The following is a 17,352-nucleotide window of genomic DNA, read 5'->3' on the forward strand; positions in this document are numbered from 1 at the left end:
GTCATTTACAATGGTTAAGTCCTAACCCCCCAAACACAATGGATTGGGAAGAGGTGGTTCTTTCATCATGTCCAGGGCCTGGTAAAACCACTTTGTCAGATTTTGTAGAAAGTGTGAGGCACTGAGCAGGCAGCTTTATTATAAAGTTCCTCCTAGACCCAAAGGATCAGTAAATACCTTTGCTGTGCCTTTCCTTAGAGGATACTGGAGGGATAGAAGGAACAGTCTCTTAAAACTTATCACTTTGTGAGGGGTGAAATGTCTAACTAGTGCATTGTTTTGTACACCTGAAACTAATGGGAAAAAACACACAAAAAACTTAACACCTATTTCTTCTGTTCCTTTAAAGGACCAATCTATGTCTAGTTGATGAAATTCCTAGTTGATTAAGTTTTTTCCTTTCTGGCCTGTATCAGAAGGGTCGATTTCACAGACTTAACTTGTTCTCTCCCTCCCATGTTTGCAGCCACGATAATGGACACCTGACCAATATGTGCTGAGGGCTTGCTTGTGCCTAGCACTGTGCCAGGGGCCCAGCCGTGAACATGGCAGACACACTCAGGTTTCTAGCTGGCAGTGGAGACATTGGACGGTCATGTTTTCAGTTGCAGTTGTGATGCACATTGCAAAGTAGCACAGGGTTCTGTGAGAGCGTATTTGCTTCAGGCTCATGACAGGTTCTCTCCAGTCTCATGAAAAAGGGATTATGGAAGGAGGCAGGATTAATGTCAGGACAGCTGCTCATAAAAAGGAGTGAGGTCATGGGGAATTTTTGGCCAAGTTGAATTTTAGTCTCCTGGTGAGTTTTTGAAACTTTGCAAAGCTGCTTTCAGTTTACGCTTGGCCCGGGCTTTCATATTTGTTTTTTTGTAGCACCATGGAGCTGTCAGCTAGCTCAGACATGTTTTAGGGCAGGGCCTCTCTCTGGACCCCTTGCAACAATACAGAGGCAGTGCCCACATTTGTCCACTGATTGTTGCAGGACACTGACTCTCTGCCTGCCTTTCTCTCCTGCAGGACTGGGCTGGGCTGCTTCAAAGAGACCCCGAGGCCCCTTTACTCTTCCAAACAGACCTTAGGCCAGGGCCAAGTCCAAGCCTTCAGCACCTGCCCCTAGCCCACCGAGCCTCAGTTCAACTTGCCCAGGTCTCCAGAGCAAAACCCAGTTCTGGTTTTCCGTATCTTCTCTATGACGGACAGTCCCTGCTTCCTGCCAGCCTTGCCAGGTTTTTGTAGACTGGGGCAAGGGGTGCATTTCAGCCCAGGAGAAAGCACTGTGCTGTTCCATGGTTCCCCCGGCTTGACATTGCCCTAGCCCCATTTCCTTCCTCCATTTGGTTGTATCCATAGATCTCCTCCTTCTCGCCATCCCTCCATTCTCCCTCTTTTCCTCCTTCCCTTTATTTTCGTTTTCATTGATATTTGTTTTTCTGTCATTGCAAAATTAAAGGATACTTGTTTTAAGTGACTCAGGCTCCCTGAAGTATGAGTGACCAAGATGACCCTGACCACACAAACTGTAGGAGAAGCACAGCTCTTTAATGCTGAGATATGAAGAGGCTGAGCCTCTACCATGAGAATGATGCGAAGTTCCCAGGTACTTTCTGGAAAGCTCTGAGGAATAATTGCATGTTTCACAAAACCATTTTCTTTTTCTTTTTCTTTTTTTATTTTTTTAAATTTATTGGGGTGACAATTGTTAGTAAAATTACATAGATTTCAGGTGTACAATTCTGTATTACATCATCTATAAATCCCATTGTGTGTTCACCACCCAGACACAAAACCATTTTCACAGCCACCTGTCACCCTGGCCATCCGTCTTACTCCAAAAGCAGTTGCTTCAAGGTCTCAGGTCAGTGCTGTCTCACTTCTCCTGAACCTAGTCATTGGGTCCCCCTGAAACTTCCCAAACCACAGCTCTGCCCAGGTTGTAACAGTCAACACGTCTGACCTCAAGGCTTGGGGATAGCAGAAGCACGACAGAGTAAATTACAATTGCTATCAGAGGTGGCTACTTTGGGAGGTCCACAAGCCTAAATCTGAATTCTGTTCCCTGGTGAAGAGCAGCTCCACCTCCAACATGGATCTCAGTGCATCTCCATTAATTCAGAATCCAGGTCAAATTCCCCCTTAATCCTGGAGATATTAGAGTCTCCTCTGCTTTTCCCCTGACTCTCTCTTTTCTTCATTACAAGGAAAAATTGTCACTGCCATAAGATGGAGTTTAGTTCAATTGGCCCAGCAAAGACAATCACAATACTCAATAGACATTGTGTAATTAGGGTTTCAAGAAAGTTCACCAGAGCAAAGATAGTCCTCTTTAAGGTCCCATTGCCAGAATGCGGGGGAAATTACGGCTCCTGATGTCCAAGAGTGTGTCGCTCTTGGACAGAACACACTCACCACCACCACCACCACCATCTCTATTATTATCACCATGATCACCACCATCACCACCATGATCACCACCACCACCTTCAAGGTCACCTCCTCCATCTGCAATTCCATCATTATCACCATCACCACCACATCACCACTGAACAAATTTATGAAAGTGCAGCCTTTATTTATTGAAAAATTATTTTTTAAACCAGCAAAGGCACAGTCTCAATGAAGGGTCAATTTTATAAGTCAGACAGAGAAAGACAAACACTGTATAATATCACTTAAATGTGGAATCTAAGCAAGCCAAACTCAGAGAAACATAGAGCAGAGTGGTGGCTACCAGGGTCTCTGGGGATGTTGGGGGAAATGGGGAGATGATGGTCAAAGCTACAAACTTCCAGCTATCAGATTAACATGTTTTGGGATCTAATGTCCAGAATGACGATTATAGCTAATAATACTGTATAACATACTTCAAAATTGCTAAGAGAACAAATCTTAAACATTCTCACCACAAACAAGAAACAGTTATTATGTGACAGAATGGAGATGTTTGTTAACGTTATGGTGGCGATCATTTTGCAATTCATAAAAGTACCCAGTCAATACCGTGAACTTACACAATATTATATGTCAATGATGTGTCAATAAAGCTGGAAAGAAAAGACCTCTTTTAGGTCAGCTAACAGAACATTTAATATCTCCACCCGAGGCATCTGCTTTTGGTTATTTGCCTGACTCTCGACATCCCAAGAACCCCTACATCTGCACAAATAAACAAACTCTCTAAAGTGGTTCCTCTCAGAAGAAAAGGAGGATGTAATCAAGAGCCGAGGGCTGACTTTCTAGGATGCAGCAATCATCGACATTCTTCACCTGAGTGCCATGGACCTTCAAGGAGTCCACAAATAGAATTCAGGAATCCATGAACTTGGGTGGTAAAAAAATTTACGTCTTTGTTTTCACTAACTTCTCACTGAATTTTAGCATTTGCTTCAGTGAAGTGTTTATAGTGCTTATGACTTTGTGACCAGTGGACATTACAGGTCTTTTCATACCACGTGATGGTTGTGCATATCTTGAAATATTGTGTATGTTCATTGTTTCTTTGAAATTCTGCTAGTCATTAGACTAGCTGCTACGTGTGGTTATTTAATGCATTAATGCCACCCACAGTACATTTAGCATACATCTGTTGTAAAATACTTTGATTATTTAGTTTCAAATTTTTTGTCTTCCTTTTTTTAGTCCTATGTATTTTATGTAAAAAAATGTTAGGAACTCTTGGCCAAAGGTCAGTTTTTGTGACTTCAACACCTTTTGTGACTTTCAACACCTGATTCTATTGAGCACCTAGGGTAAATCCTGGAATCCCCGTCCCCTCCTCCCCTCCCCAGCCCCTGACATCTACCCCAGGATGTAACCATGTTTACAGTTTGGCATATACCTTCTCAGACCTTTTTTTCCCCCAGTGCAAATACAGATATATTTAATGTATATATACACACAATGCATACATATCATAATACACACAATTATTTTTAATGGGATACATATTTTGCAACTTGCTTTTTTTCACTTAACATCTTTCCCTGTAGATGCATATAAATTGCCTCCTTTCTTTTGGATTGCTGTGAGGTGCCAGAATTCATTTATCCATCCCTCTCCTGATGGATATTCAGGTTGGATCCAATTCTTCCTTATTACAACTGTTGCTGCCGTGGGTCTTGATGTCGTTTCTGAGGGTCTCCTCCCCTCCCTTTCTCATGCTCACTTCCTTCAGTGTCAGCTGCTTCTAAGGCCTGGTCCTGAGGAAACAGGTCAGTCAGCTGTGATGTACAAGTGTGGTATGGGCACCCATATTTGAGCTTCTTTTCCTGTACGCTCTTGAGAAACCTATGTGCCTGGTGGTGGGAAAGTTCTGGCTTCTAGAATGCTCCACGAAGATGATCAGAGATCCTGGTGCTCAAGTGACCTCAAAACAGGATAATTATGAAACAAAGCAAAGGTAGTGACTACCTCACCTTTCTTTTTATACCCTCCAGCTCTCTGCAGTGTCATAGGCCTCCTTGTATAGTTGCACATGCTGAGAACTGCGCAACCTCAGAGCGATAGAGTAAGGACACAATTTCACATAGACTACAATGGAAACAAAACTCCCTGGAGTAATGTAACACGACAACCATGGCCTTCCAGGTATAAACGGCTAAATAAGTATTTTCTTTATTTAACAAAATATCATTGTTTTTACTAATATGAGATCTTACGAAATACGTTTCTTTTGCCTTTCTCACTTAACAATACATGGCTATCAGTGAAGCCAACAGGTAGAGATCTAACTCACTCTTTTAAATAGCTGGGTAACACTCCATGGCAATCAATATTCCCTGATTTGATTTCAGCAAAATCTTAGAGCTCTAGAGTGACTTTCTCCCTAATTTGCCCTCAGATTTGGTTTGGTGTAATAATGCCTTATATTTGTACGGAGTGTACAAATCAGTGTGTTCACTTAACTTACTTAATGTCCTGGACTCTGAGATGGGGAAGACCCAGGTTAAGAGAATGTCACAAGCTGACACCAGCAGAGAAATGACACCTGACTGCAAGGCTTCAGCCTTTCTCACCAGACAGCGTGGCCTCTGCACGCAGGCTTATGTGGGCCCTGCCCATTCCACAGTACCTGTTCTGGATCACCCTGAAGTTAGCAGCTCACGGCTCCTCCAACGAAGGCATGGTGCAGCCACCCACCTCAGGACAGATGTGCCTGACAAATAGCCATGGGATTCTGCCCTGATTAGTCCCAGAACTCACACTTTTCAGTGCTGCCAACTTTCTGGAAACAATCACACAGCCTGGAGCTCAAGCCAGAATGTTGGATATAGGCTGAAGGCCTGGATGGGGTGTGTGTGCTAACAGCTCTGCTGTGAGTCCAGGACTGGCAGTGGACCATGCAAGGTGGAGCTACGGGATCCCTGAGATGGCTCTTACCTGCCAGTTGGGACAGATATCTGAGAATACAGGCGTCTATTATTTTCAGTCACCTGCTGAAAAATTACCTTAATAAACACAGATCTACAATGATCACCGAGGGATAGCACCACCTGGAGCTGTGTGATTGGACCATCTCCCTGTGACCATACAGGGTAGCTCTGGTAGGAAGTGATGCTTGATTGACACTTGAAGAGCAAGTAGTATTTAGCATGGCAAGTGTGTGTGTGTGTGTGTGTGTGTGTGTGTGTGGTGGCAAGGTGGGGAGATTTCACTTAGAAAAAACTGCATTGGTGAAGGTGTTGAGGTGGAGTAGTCTTTTTAAGAATATCCACAAATTCTTTGATACTCCTCCCTTCAAGAAGTGGAGCTTGATTTCCTTCCTCTTGAGCGTCAGGCTGATCTTACTGACCTACTTCTGATGAGTAGAATATGGGAGAAGTGATGGTATTTCATCTCCAAGACTAGGTTATAAAAAGACTGTGACTTTAGTATTGGGGGCCCACTGTCTGCCTCAGATCACTTGCTCTGGGGGAATGAGCTGCCACGTCATGTGAACAGCCCTGTGGAAGGCTCCATGTGACAAGGGCTGAATCCTCTGCCAGGAGCCACATGAGTGAGTTTGAAAACAGATTCTTTGGTCCCTTCAGAAGACCAACACCCCTGAAATCCCATGAGAGATTTTGAGCCAGAACTACCTAGCAAAAGCTCCTACTAGAAACTCTCTGAGATAAGTGTTTGTTGCTTTAAGCTGCTCTATTTTGGAGTAATTTGTTATGTAGCAATAGAGAGCTAATTCAGGTGGAAGGGGATTCAGCACATTCAAGACATTAGAAGGTCAGGGTGGTCTAGCAGAAGCAGTGGATTTCAAACTTCAGAGTTCTTAAGAACTGCCTTATGTGTGTGTGTTAAAAAGACCCCCTCATGATCAGAGAGCATAATTCAGCGGGTCTGGTTGGGGCCCAGAGACCTGCATTTTAAACAAGCATCTCAGATAATTCTGATGCAGGTGGCCTGATGTGCACACTTGCAGAAGCCAGTGTGGGAGAATTGGTGGGCTGAGTGACCCAAGTTAAATTTGGAGTGGTAGGTAGAGGGTGAAGTGGGTCACCTCAAAAAACAAAAACAAAACGCAAACCTTTTTCCTAAGAAAAATGAACAACCAGTGTAAGGATATAAGCAGAACAATAGCTAAATCTATAAACAAAGGCTCAAACCTATTTGGATTTCCTCTCTCACTGACCTGGCTTACCAACAACCCAAGGCAGAACCTGAAATATGAGGAGACGAGGAAAAAGAGGATTTAAGGCCGGCCTTTGGAGAACTCACAAGTGATTTTAAAATGCATATTCAGGAACTCGAAAACTCAATTGAGAACTGTCCCCTTCAAAATTATCAATGTGAAAGGTTATGCCCTCATTCCAACAAAACTGGGACTGCTCAGAACCTTTTTGAATTCCATTTTTGGTAACCATGTTCTGAGTCAGCTCACGGGCTGTCTCAAAATCCAGCTGCTTTAGAACCGTAGAATGAGCGAATGAATGGAGGGGTTGTTCGAGATCATTTTACAGAGATCCTTTAATCTCTCCCAGTCATTTTGAAGATAAGGAAACAGAGGGTCAGAGAGGCCCAGTGATTTGGTTGAGTATTTGAATTCAATACATCCAAGTCTTCCAGGTCCACTGTGGATGTCTGTCATGGACAAGGGAAGGGGACCTGGCGACCAGCACTGGGGTCTGGATGGGAGCAGGTGGAATTCCTTTGGGAGGGTTCCTCAAAGAGGTGAGCATTTTAGGGCTGGGTGTGAAGAAAGAGAATGACATGAATGGATGTGGAGGAGAGAGTGGGGTAGACTATGTATATCCAAACATGGACTAGTAGCTACAATTCCTTTTCTAAATAAATAAATAAATAAATAAATAAATAAATAAATAAATAAATAAATAAATAAATAAATAAATAAATAAATAAACCATAGGTTTTTTCAAAAGATATTTTTAAATAACTTTTTCTTTTCTTTTTTTTTGCCCACCAGAGCACTAGGCAGATGGTGTTTTCACCCGTGTCCTCTTCCAGGGCATTCTTGGTTTCTCATGGGCTCCAGGAGATGAAGGAGAGATGTAGGTTTTGCAAAACTCCCTGAGCTCATCTCTAAGCTCACTCCATTCCTTTCTATTTATTCCACCATCTTGTGAAATGAATTAAAGGGCCGTGTCCATTGTAGAAGGTCGAGTGAAAAGAACTTGAGGGGCAAAACACTGTATTTTTAAAAAGGCAAAATGTGTTCTGCAGCAGATAACCCATGTCCTCTCCCATCCATGCACATGCCCTTGACATCCCATTCCAGGGAACTTTTCACCTGGGAACTATCTTTGCATGCCCTGGAGAGAGGGGCTAGGGCGTCAAGGTCACCGGGGCTCCTCTCAGGAATGGCAAATGGGAGTTGGTAGTCTAATAGCCTAGCTTCCTCACCCCTAAGTTGGGTGGATAACGGAGGCATGTTCCACATGGACTCTAGGCTCCCAGCAGGAGGGGGCCTTGGTTGCCCGAGTAGCAATCTGTTCAAGGATACACCTTGCATCAGCCTCTCTCCCTTCTCTGTCTCACGTCTCCACTCCTCTACCAGTGTCCCCTGGGTCCACCTCCCAAATAGACTCCTTGTTCTCAAATTTTCATCTCAGTGTCTGCTTTTAGGGAACTCAACCTAAGACAACATCTAGGCAATCCCTAATTATCCCTCCATCCAGGGATAAAAGGGGCCCTTTCCATGGAAAGTTCTTCATTTTGCATTTCACATGGCGCAAAAGAGCTCTTTAAAAAATTGAAGAAAGCAATACATGCATGGTAAAACAAAGAAACAAAATCTCCTGGAATAGGCAAAGTAATTCTCTCCGTCCCACCACCCTGCCTGCCCATTCCGCTCACTAAAGGCGACCAACCATTAAATGGGCTGATGGGCATCCCTTGGAAATTTTCTCTGTCTGTTCTTAAAACCTGAAGTCAGATCATGTCACACATCCTCTCGGTAAAAAGCCAGAATCCCTCAAACAGCCCACAGACTCTCTGAGTTCCTTCCTCTGGACCTCACCTCCCGGCCTCTCACTGCTGCAGTCTCCTGGGCCTGCTCACTCTCCCTCCATTATGCCACCAGGCTTTCTTTTGTGGGCTTTCGTACCTGCTGTCCCTTCCCTGTTTGTGGGCACAGCTCTCTCCCTCACCTCCTACAGTGAGCTTTTCTTTGAGAACCTTATTTGAAGTTGCAGCCCTTCCCCTGCACTCCTCACACACATCTTTTTAAAAAAACTTTTTAAGTATAGTTGGTATATAAATTTATATTAGTTTCAGGTGTGCAATATAGTGATTTGACATTTATATACCTTAAAATGTGATCACCCCACTAATTCTAGTAACCATCTGTCACTGTGTAAACTTATCAAAATATTATTGACTACCGGGGGTACCAAAAAAATGTATACACGTGACTTGTATTCATCTTTTGTTATTGGTATATATTGAGTATTACAATTTTAATAGTTTTTTCCTTTCTTAAAATGTGTACACGTTTTTTGGGGGCACCCTCTGTATATTCCCTTTCACCTTTTTCACCGTTCCCTTTTTCATTTTTCTCCATATCACTTTCCACCATGTGGCCCAACACATTAGCTACTTATAGCTTATTGTTGTCCTCCTATAAGAATACAAGCTCATGAACGCAGAGGGTTTCTGTGTTTTGTTCACTGCTGTCACCTCAGGGCATAGAACTGTTCCTGGCACACAGGAGATGCCGGTAAAGCTTTGTTGAATGAATACCCAAGTGTGTGCATACACATACACACACACACTCACGTCATAGGACACATGTTGTCCTGCCCCTTGCTTTTTCCACTCAGCAACCATGGAGATTGTTCCTCTTAGAACACGTAGAATCATGGCTCCCTTTTAGAATGTGCTATCGTGTGAATGTTCATAATGTTTTCAGCCAGTTTCCTCTGGCTGAGCATTTTGATGGTTTCCAGTCTTTGGCCATCGCAAACAATGCTGCAGAGTGTTCCACGCCATTGCTCATATGAGGGGGTGCATCTGCAAGATGGGTTCCTCGAGGTGCAGTTACTACATATGTGCATCCTTGTGTGGACAGAAAGCGCCCAACTGCCCTGGGAAAGGGTCACAGCTATTCACACTTCCCACCGTAGTTATTGCCCCATATCTTATTAACACCATGCGTGATCAAACTTTTTAATCTTTATCAACCTAATTGGTAATAAATTTTATAGATTTTAATTTGCTTTTTCTTTTTTCTTTGCATTTTATGCCCCATTTTTTATTTCTCTCATTCTCTCTCTCTCACTCTCTTCTGTGAACTACTTGTTTATATGTTTTGCTCACTAAAAAAAAATTGAGTGGTTGGCCTTTTACTTGTGGTTCACAAATCCTATTTTCATATTAAGCCCTCTATATATTAGTACTTTGTTCCTAATCTGTCTTTCAAATATTTCCCCCACCTTTTTGTTTCTATTTTAACATAGTTTTAGTATTTTTGGTATGTTTGAAACTTTAAATATTTATACAGTCAACCTCATCAATATTTTTATTTACGGTTTTTGAGTTTTCTCTTAGTTAGAAAGGCTTCTTTTCCTCTCCCAAGATTGTATGAAAAAATTACTTCATGTTCCTTTCTGATACTCTTATAGCTTTTCTCTTTTTAAAATATATATTTTTACCTGTAATTTATTTTAGTATAATGACATGAAAGAGGACTCAGTTTAACGTTGCCCCCTATAGTTTGCCAGTTTTTCCAACAATATTTATCCATCTTTCCCTCAATGATTGGAAATTTACCTTTCTTAAATTGTTCTGTTTTCTAGTCTCTTGTGGGACTCTTTATTTTGGCTCATTGATCTGTCTGTTTATTTACATGCCAGAGTCCAATTGTCTTCATTCATGTAGCTTTAAAAATCTCATTTGCTATCTGATAAGAGTAAGCCCAGAGGCCCTTTCTGAAACTTTTCCTGACTGCCCCGGGGCCTCTTGGCAAGAATGAAAGCGATTTTTAGGTAGTAAAATTGCCCTTTTTTCTCTTAGTGACCAGAATGGATACCGGAAGGTAGGCTCCTTGATCCTGTTAACCAACAAGCCCCACTTTCCTACTGAAAGGTCAAACTTTATAAAAAGGTGATAGTAGCATAAAAGCTAATTGTACTTCTTCGCTTCCCCGAAGTTATAACCCTGCCTGCAACCCTAACGGGTTGAAGCTGTGACGTGGTGCAGGTGTGATCGGAAGGGAGGAAACTTGAATTTACCAATTAACGTAGCAGTCTGCAGGTATTCTCTTTCCGCTTAAATAATACCAAAATAGAAGGGAAATACAATTCAGAAAAAACTGCCACCGATGGCACTGTTGGAAGTGACCGGTGCGAATGATTCTATCAAATAATTAAGAAAAACCGAAAGCGTGAAGCATGGGGCTTAGGCTGTGGGGCTGACACGCAGCCAGAGCGAGCGCAGAAACGGCTTTCCACCGCCCCTTCCTGACCTGCCCGGGGGCTGCCTCAAGTCCCTAGACACTGACTCAGTGGGAGCTTGGTATGAAGTTAATGTTTTGAGTGGGTGAAGCGTGGGAAGCAAAAACAGATATTTAAACATTTTTTTCTTCTCGGTTTCTTTCTCATGGAATATTCCTGACTTCTACAGGAACAGGCCCCCATTGTGCACCCCTGCCTTGGGCAGCTTGGCAAGGGTGCTGTCTGCAGCCTCATCCATCTTTGAGAGTGTGTGGGGGAGCCCAGGTTGCAGAGCTCAGTTCCTCAGAGAAGCAGCTATTAGCCCCAGGCTCACCCCAAAGCAGCCCAACCCTGACTTGCAGTGAGCAGGAACTAGTCAGCTGGATGCCTTCTGCTCCCTTCCTCCAAGCACCTATTGCTACAGAATCACTGAAACCTCATGAACTGAAAATAAAGGTGCCCAGAGTTTGGCACTTAGAAGCCAGGAGGAGCCCACCTCACCTTTATGCACATTCCAGGGAACAGCATTTAGCCTGGGCACCCTCTCATCCACTTATTGAAGACCACGTTGAGATGTGTCTGAAATGGAGAAGGGCAGGTCAGGAGAAAGTGGACGTTCTGAAAGGAATGAATAAACTCTGAGTACCGGTCAGGTGAGAAGGACGTCACCTGCTTTTAGCCCAGGGCACCCTCAGCGTCCTCCCGCAAAGTTCAGTGTCCAGTTCACCTGACAGGTGTTTTGCAGGCCCTGGCCCAGGGGTGAGGCAAGATGGGCCAACACACCTGTAAGTGGCCTGGCCTGTGGGATGTCCTCAAAGATGTTGGTGCAGAAGCCGCCCCTGGGGTCCGCTGATCATCGAGTTGGCGCCACCTAGCCAACTGCGGTCACCCCTGCCTCATTCTCTCACTCAGTCTGTATTGTTCTTTTCAGTCAAATGCTCTTCTCTGTTGCAAAACTTCCTCATATGTGCCTCTACTCTCTTCCCAGTGTTCTCCACTTTGTCATTGTATTAGGATTCTCCAGAGAAACAGAACCAGTAGGGTATATATAGAGATGCATAAGAGGAGATGTATTATAGGAATTGGCTCATGCAGTTACAGAGACCAGAAGACCCACAATCGGCCCTCTGCAAGCTGAAGAATTGGGAAAGCTAGTGGTACAATTTAGTCTGAGAACAGGGGGACTGATGGTGTAAGTCCTGATCTGAGTCTAAAAATCCGAGAACCAGGAACACCAGTGTCCAAGGACAGAAGAAGATAAATGTCTCAGCTCAAGCAGGGATAGAGAATTAGCCCTTCCTTCGCCTTTTTTGTCCTAGTCAGGCCCTCAATGTTTTAAATGGTGCCCACCCACATTGGTGAGGGCAATCTTCTCTACTCTGTCCATGGATTCAAATGCTAATCTCTTCCAGAAACACTTTCACAGACACACCCAGAAATATGTTTTACCAGCTATCTGGACATCCCGTAGCCCAGTCAAGTTGACACATAAAATTAACCCTCACAGTCATCTTCAGAGAGGTCTGGTAAATCAGGAGATGGAGTCAAAAATGAATGTATAGCATTGCCTTCCCCGCAGACCAGCAGACAATAAATACGTGATGTTCTTAGCTCTAACCACACACAGGCTCACCAAGCAGGGGCCCCTGTCAGACACCTAGTGGGCATCTGCTTCAAATGGCGTTGGAAAGATTAAATGAGGTAATTTATGGAGAAATAATGACAATTGTGGTTGTTTGTTTATTGAATGTTTACTATGTGCCAGGCACTATTCTAACTTACTTTGTATCACTTCATTCAATCATCAAAAAACCTGTGAGGTAGCTATTTCTATTATTTCTACTTTTATAGATAAATCACAGTACAGTGCTAGGGTTTTGTGAGCCTGAAAAGGTGCCTGTCTCACAGAAAATTCTCAGTAAGTGTGGTAGCTGCAGCAGCCACTTGTATTAACTCATTTAAAGCCAAGTGTGCTCACTTCTTTCCAACACCATGTACACTTGGTAGCTTGCCAAGTCCATGACATTATGTTGGCAATTTGAAATTGACCATGGTGGGAGTATTTACACCACAGAAATCGGCAAACCCTACAAATCAGGATTTTATTTTTTTGTTTTGTTTTCTTTTTTTCTGAAGAGCCCATTTCACCAGCATTACTACTAATATTATATTCCTATTGACATAGAAATCATCTTAGACTTGGACCCTACTAAAATTAATGCACCCCAAAAGTGAGCTCTCCCAGATTTGTAAAATGGAGATTTCTTAAATGTCTTCACCAGAGTGATAACAAAATCGAATTAGGGAAGAGTTTGACTCCTGTGGGCTTCAATTGTGCAAGCAGAAGAAACTTACGGGGCGGGGAGGGGGTGGTCTGTGATCAGGGCCAAATGGTTTGGAGAACTTCCAGGTCCAGTTTGGAAAGCCATGTGCAACTTGTCATTACTAGGTAAGTTGGGTCTCATTGTGCTGCGCCACAGCATTTTTCTAAAAGCAAAGATCCTGCCCAATAGATTGTTTGAGGGGAGCTGTAAAGAGAGCATCATTCCAGGAGATGCTGGGGAAGGAGGGGCAGCTGGGCAGAGCGGATTAAACGGGGTAGTGAGGAGCTCCAGTTTCATGTCCACCTCCCTGCGGGAACTCAGGAAAGTCACTGGAACCTCTGATCTTTTCCATAAAATATGAGGGTTTGATTTAGAAGAAGCTGGAGAAGCCAAGCCATCTAGGCCATCACTGGCATACACAGATGCTTTGTTCACAGAATGCTCTGAAGACTATAAACCATTACACCAATGCAATTGCCATGATTTTCATGGTGACATTTCTCCTTATTTTTGCGTAAAACCAAGATGTGTGTTGTAAGGAAAGAAAGCTGACTTGGTGTTTGGATGCAATGGCTAACAAGCAGAGAAAGAAGAAACCAGTTGTGTGCATATCTTGTTTATCAAGCAATCAAATGTTTACTGAGGACCCACAGTTATCGACTCTGAGCCGCCTGTGTCTCTTGCATATTTGTAATCGTTTCCCTGCCCCTCCACCCATAGATTATGAGATTTTTTTTTTAGGGTGGAGCTCAAATTGTATTTGTTTCTTCACTGAATTCTATCTACTATGTACTTCAAAGGAGATCAGAGGCAGATGAGATGAAATTCTTCAGATGGCGGCTTACTGGGAGGAGGTTGGCAGAGAGGAAAGTGGTGGGAGGCAGGAGGCAGGATGTGATGGAATACTCCCTGTAAGGTGCGTACTGAAAGTGCCATTGAAGCTGAGGAAAGGTGGGGTCAGTAGGGGGCAGAGGGGTTGAAAGACATACTTAGGGTGACTTGGGGCTGGAGGTGACATTAGTTTGGATAATGTGACTTTACAAGCAAAAGCTCAATAGAGACACAGCCCCTACGCTCGCAAGAAATTTTGATGCATTTGGAATAGTGAACTGAAATCCCTGGGCCATGGCAGAAGTAAAGAGATGTGAGATTAGAAGTCTCCAAGGCAAGGAGAACAGCACATCTAAATAAAGCATGATGTATAAGTTGAGCTGAGCTGCCAGGCCAGAGCCCTGTCTGTCAAAGCTCAGGTTACTGCAGGCCCATGGCCGAGGAGGGAGCAGACCGTGGAAGGCACCGTGTGCTCTGCCCCGACCCTCTGGGCTGGGCTGGCTGCCTTGAGAGGTACATGCTGTGCACTGAGGAGCTTCATGCATTCAGAGTGATCACTGGCAGCTGGCCGCTCGGTTACACCACTTGAGATGCAACCTGAGGCCCCGGAATCCCTGTGCTTGGGGCCCTGGGTATGCCGAACAAACCAGACACACAGAGAACATCATCCCTCAGCCTTTATGTGCCCTAAAGCTGAAAGCAGGCTCTATAACCCAGGTGCCTCTCATTGGGTGCCCAGGTAGTCCAAACCCCTGCCTGCTAGGGTGGTAGTGAGTACCCCGTCCTGAGGGTAATCAAAAAATGCCATTCCATGGGGGGTGGGGTGAAGGGGTGGGGAGGCTTCCATCCTCACACCAGTGCTGGGGTTAATGGATATGAAGCTTGCTTCTAAAGCTGAAATTCTACCCTTCTGAGAAAGTGCATTTGTGGTGGTTAGAGGTATTTATAGACCAAGAATCCATAAAGAAAGCCCTGTAATGGATGCACGTGAACTTGCCAGGTGCTCCAGAAAGTTTCCGGTGCTTGATCACCTTGGTGCCGCTTGGACTAGAGTGGTGTACCTTCCAGCTGGCACTTCCTACAGGACATTTGATCGTGTGCACAAGACTCTCTCCCTGAAACTGCACTGGAAGCCCCTCAAAGGCAAGGATGGCTTCTTTCTCCTCTTTGTACCTCCAGCACTTAGCAAAGTGCTTCCTATATAGGAGGCAGGCCACTAAGATTGGGGAACAGAATTAAAGGAGGGCATAGAGCAGGAGCCACCTGATGTCTCTCCTTCCAGCCACTCTGCTTACTGCACCCCATGCCCAAATGTAAGAACTTTCAGTCCTCCAGGACAGGAATGTCAGGAAAATGGCCCCCAGGACCTGCTTCCTGAGGAAGCACAGCCTTTGAATCAGGAACAGTCATCTGTGGGAAGACGAGCAGCCCTGCCAGCTTGGATTTGCCTTTCCAGAAGGTGGCTTCCCACGGAGGCAGCCGCCATCTCTGTAGAACATTTTGGATCTTGTGGTCTCTTTGGGGGAAGAAGAGCCAGTCCTTTCGGTCGGCTTAATTTTGAAATACTAATTAGGTACATACAGGACCTCCCAAGAGCATCTAAACCAAAGGTTGACCTGCCCTTGAAAATTTCTTGGTTTTGACGTGAGAGTAACTTCCCTGGAGACAGAGCTCCCGTTAGAATTGTTCTTTGTGTTGTAGATTATCTTTCACATTAGAAATGAATTATAGACATCCATGTCAACTTCATGTAGAAGATACGATCCTGAAAAAAGAGCATAGGTAAGTTGAATATTTATATATTGAATGATTTTATATTCACACAAAACTCATTAGCTCCATCAGTGATGTGTGTATGTGTGTGTGTAAACTTTTGTAATCATGGAGCCCTTCCTCCCAATGAAATCATGTGGGGTAACCTGCTTGGAGCCAGGAGGAGTCTGGGGTGGAGGTTGAGGGAGGGCTCTGGAGTCTGGTCTGTCCCTCTGTCCTTTCCCTGGAGAAGGCCACAGGAGCCACAGGAGCCTGTGCATGAAAGCTTACATGCCTGGGACCTCAGTAGGAAACGCGCCAGTTTTAAGAAGCCCTCCAATGATGAATCCTTAAGACACGATTTAAAACATTTTTTCAAATGTAAATTGCTATTGTCATGAGCCACATTCCCCCCAGTATTCCATGCCAGGAATTTGGGTTTTAATGCAAACCTTTTGCTACACCTACATGACCAGAAGAGGCTCCTTTGTGCCTTTCTAAGCAGCAGATCCCTTCCCTGGATCCAGCTCTTCCTCCCAACTTTCCTTAGGCCAAAGCTCTCTGTGCCTCTCTGTCTAGTTGTCCACCCGACCCCAGCATTTATCCAAGTGACTCTGCGTGGCCAGAACATACCCTTTGTTCCCCAGTCTCTCCAGCTGCAGACCCTCCCTGGCATCTACATCAGAAGACCCAGGCTTTAAGGAGCAGACCCATCCCCACAAGGGCCCGAGGAACCCCCTAGAAATGAGGCCAAGCCCCAGGTGTGTCCCAGGCAATAGACAGGGCAGGAGCAGGGAGCCGTCCATCCAGCCCACTCCAGACCCCACCCCCACCGCACAGAACTTTGGGAGAGAAGGGAAGTGGAAGGAAAAGTAGGCAGCATTAATTACAAGAAACTGTGCAGACAAACACAGTTTGCTTCCCCCTCAAGAAAAACTTCAGTAAAGAGTTGTGGTGCTCTTCTAGGTTTGGGGCTTAAGTTTGTGTCTCTTTGGGATGTATTGGTTGCCAGATCAGGAATCAGGAATCAGGAATCAGGAAGCTAGATTGGGAATCCAGTCCGCTGAGCAAATAAGGGGGAGCCCCCGACAGCAGGAGCAGTAGCTGCACTGCCTTTGCTGAACAGTCTGAAGCAGCTGCAGTCAGCTGGGCCCAGCCCCACACCCCATGGTTCCACCCGCTCTCGGCATGAGCCACAGTATCAGCATTTCAACATGGCTGGCACCAGGGGCTGCTGTAACAAAGTGCCACAAACTGGGTGGCTTTAATGACAGAAATTTACTAGCTCATTGTTCTGGAGGCCCAAAGTCCAAACCTGTAACCAGTGAGCATCAAAACACGGGAACAGCTTCAGTCTCAACGAGGGGATTTGAGTTCACTTATGAAGTTCTCCTGTTTCCTCAATCTCCACTGAATTCATCAGAGAAACAGAAACATAGGGAAAAACCCCGTGCTCTGGCTGAAAACAGGGAAGGGTGAGGCCACCAAACCAGACTTCTGAGGAATTTCTGCAAGACACTATGAGGACAGGAAGAAAGGGACAGCTTGGGAATAAGCACGTGTGAGGG

Source organism: Rhinolophus sinicus, chromosome 12 (assembly GCF_057876585.1).
Source record: "Rhinolophus sinicus isolate RSI-liver-muscle chromosome 12, RSI-T2T, whole genome shotgun sequence".
NCBI lineage: Eukaryota > Metazoa > Chordata > Mammalia > Chiroptera > Rhinolophidae > Rhinolophus > Rhinolophus sinicus.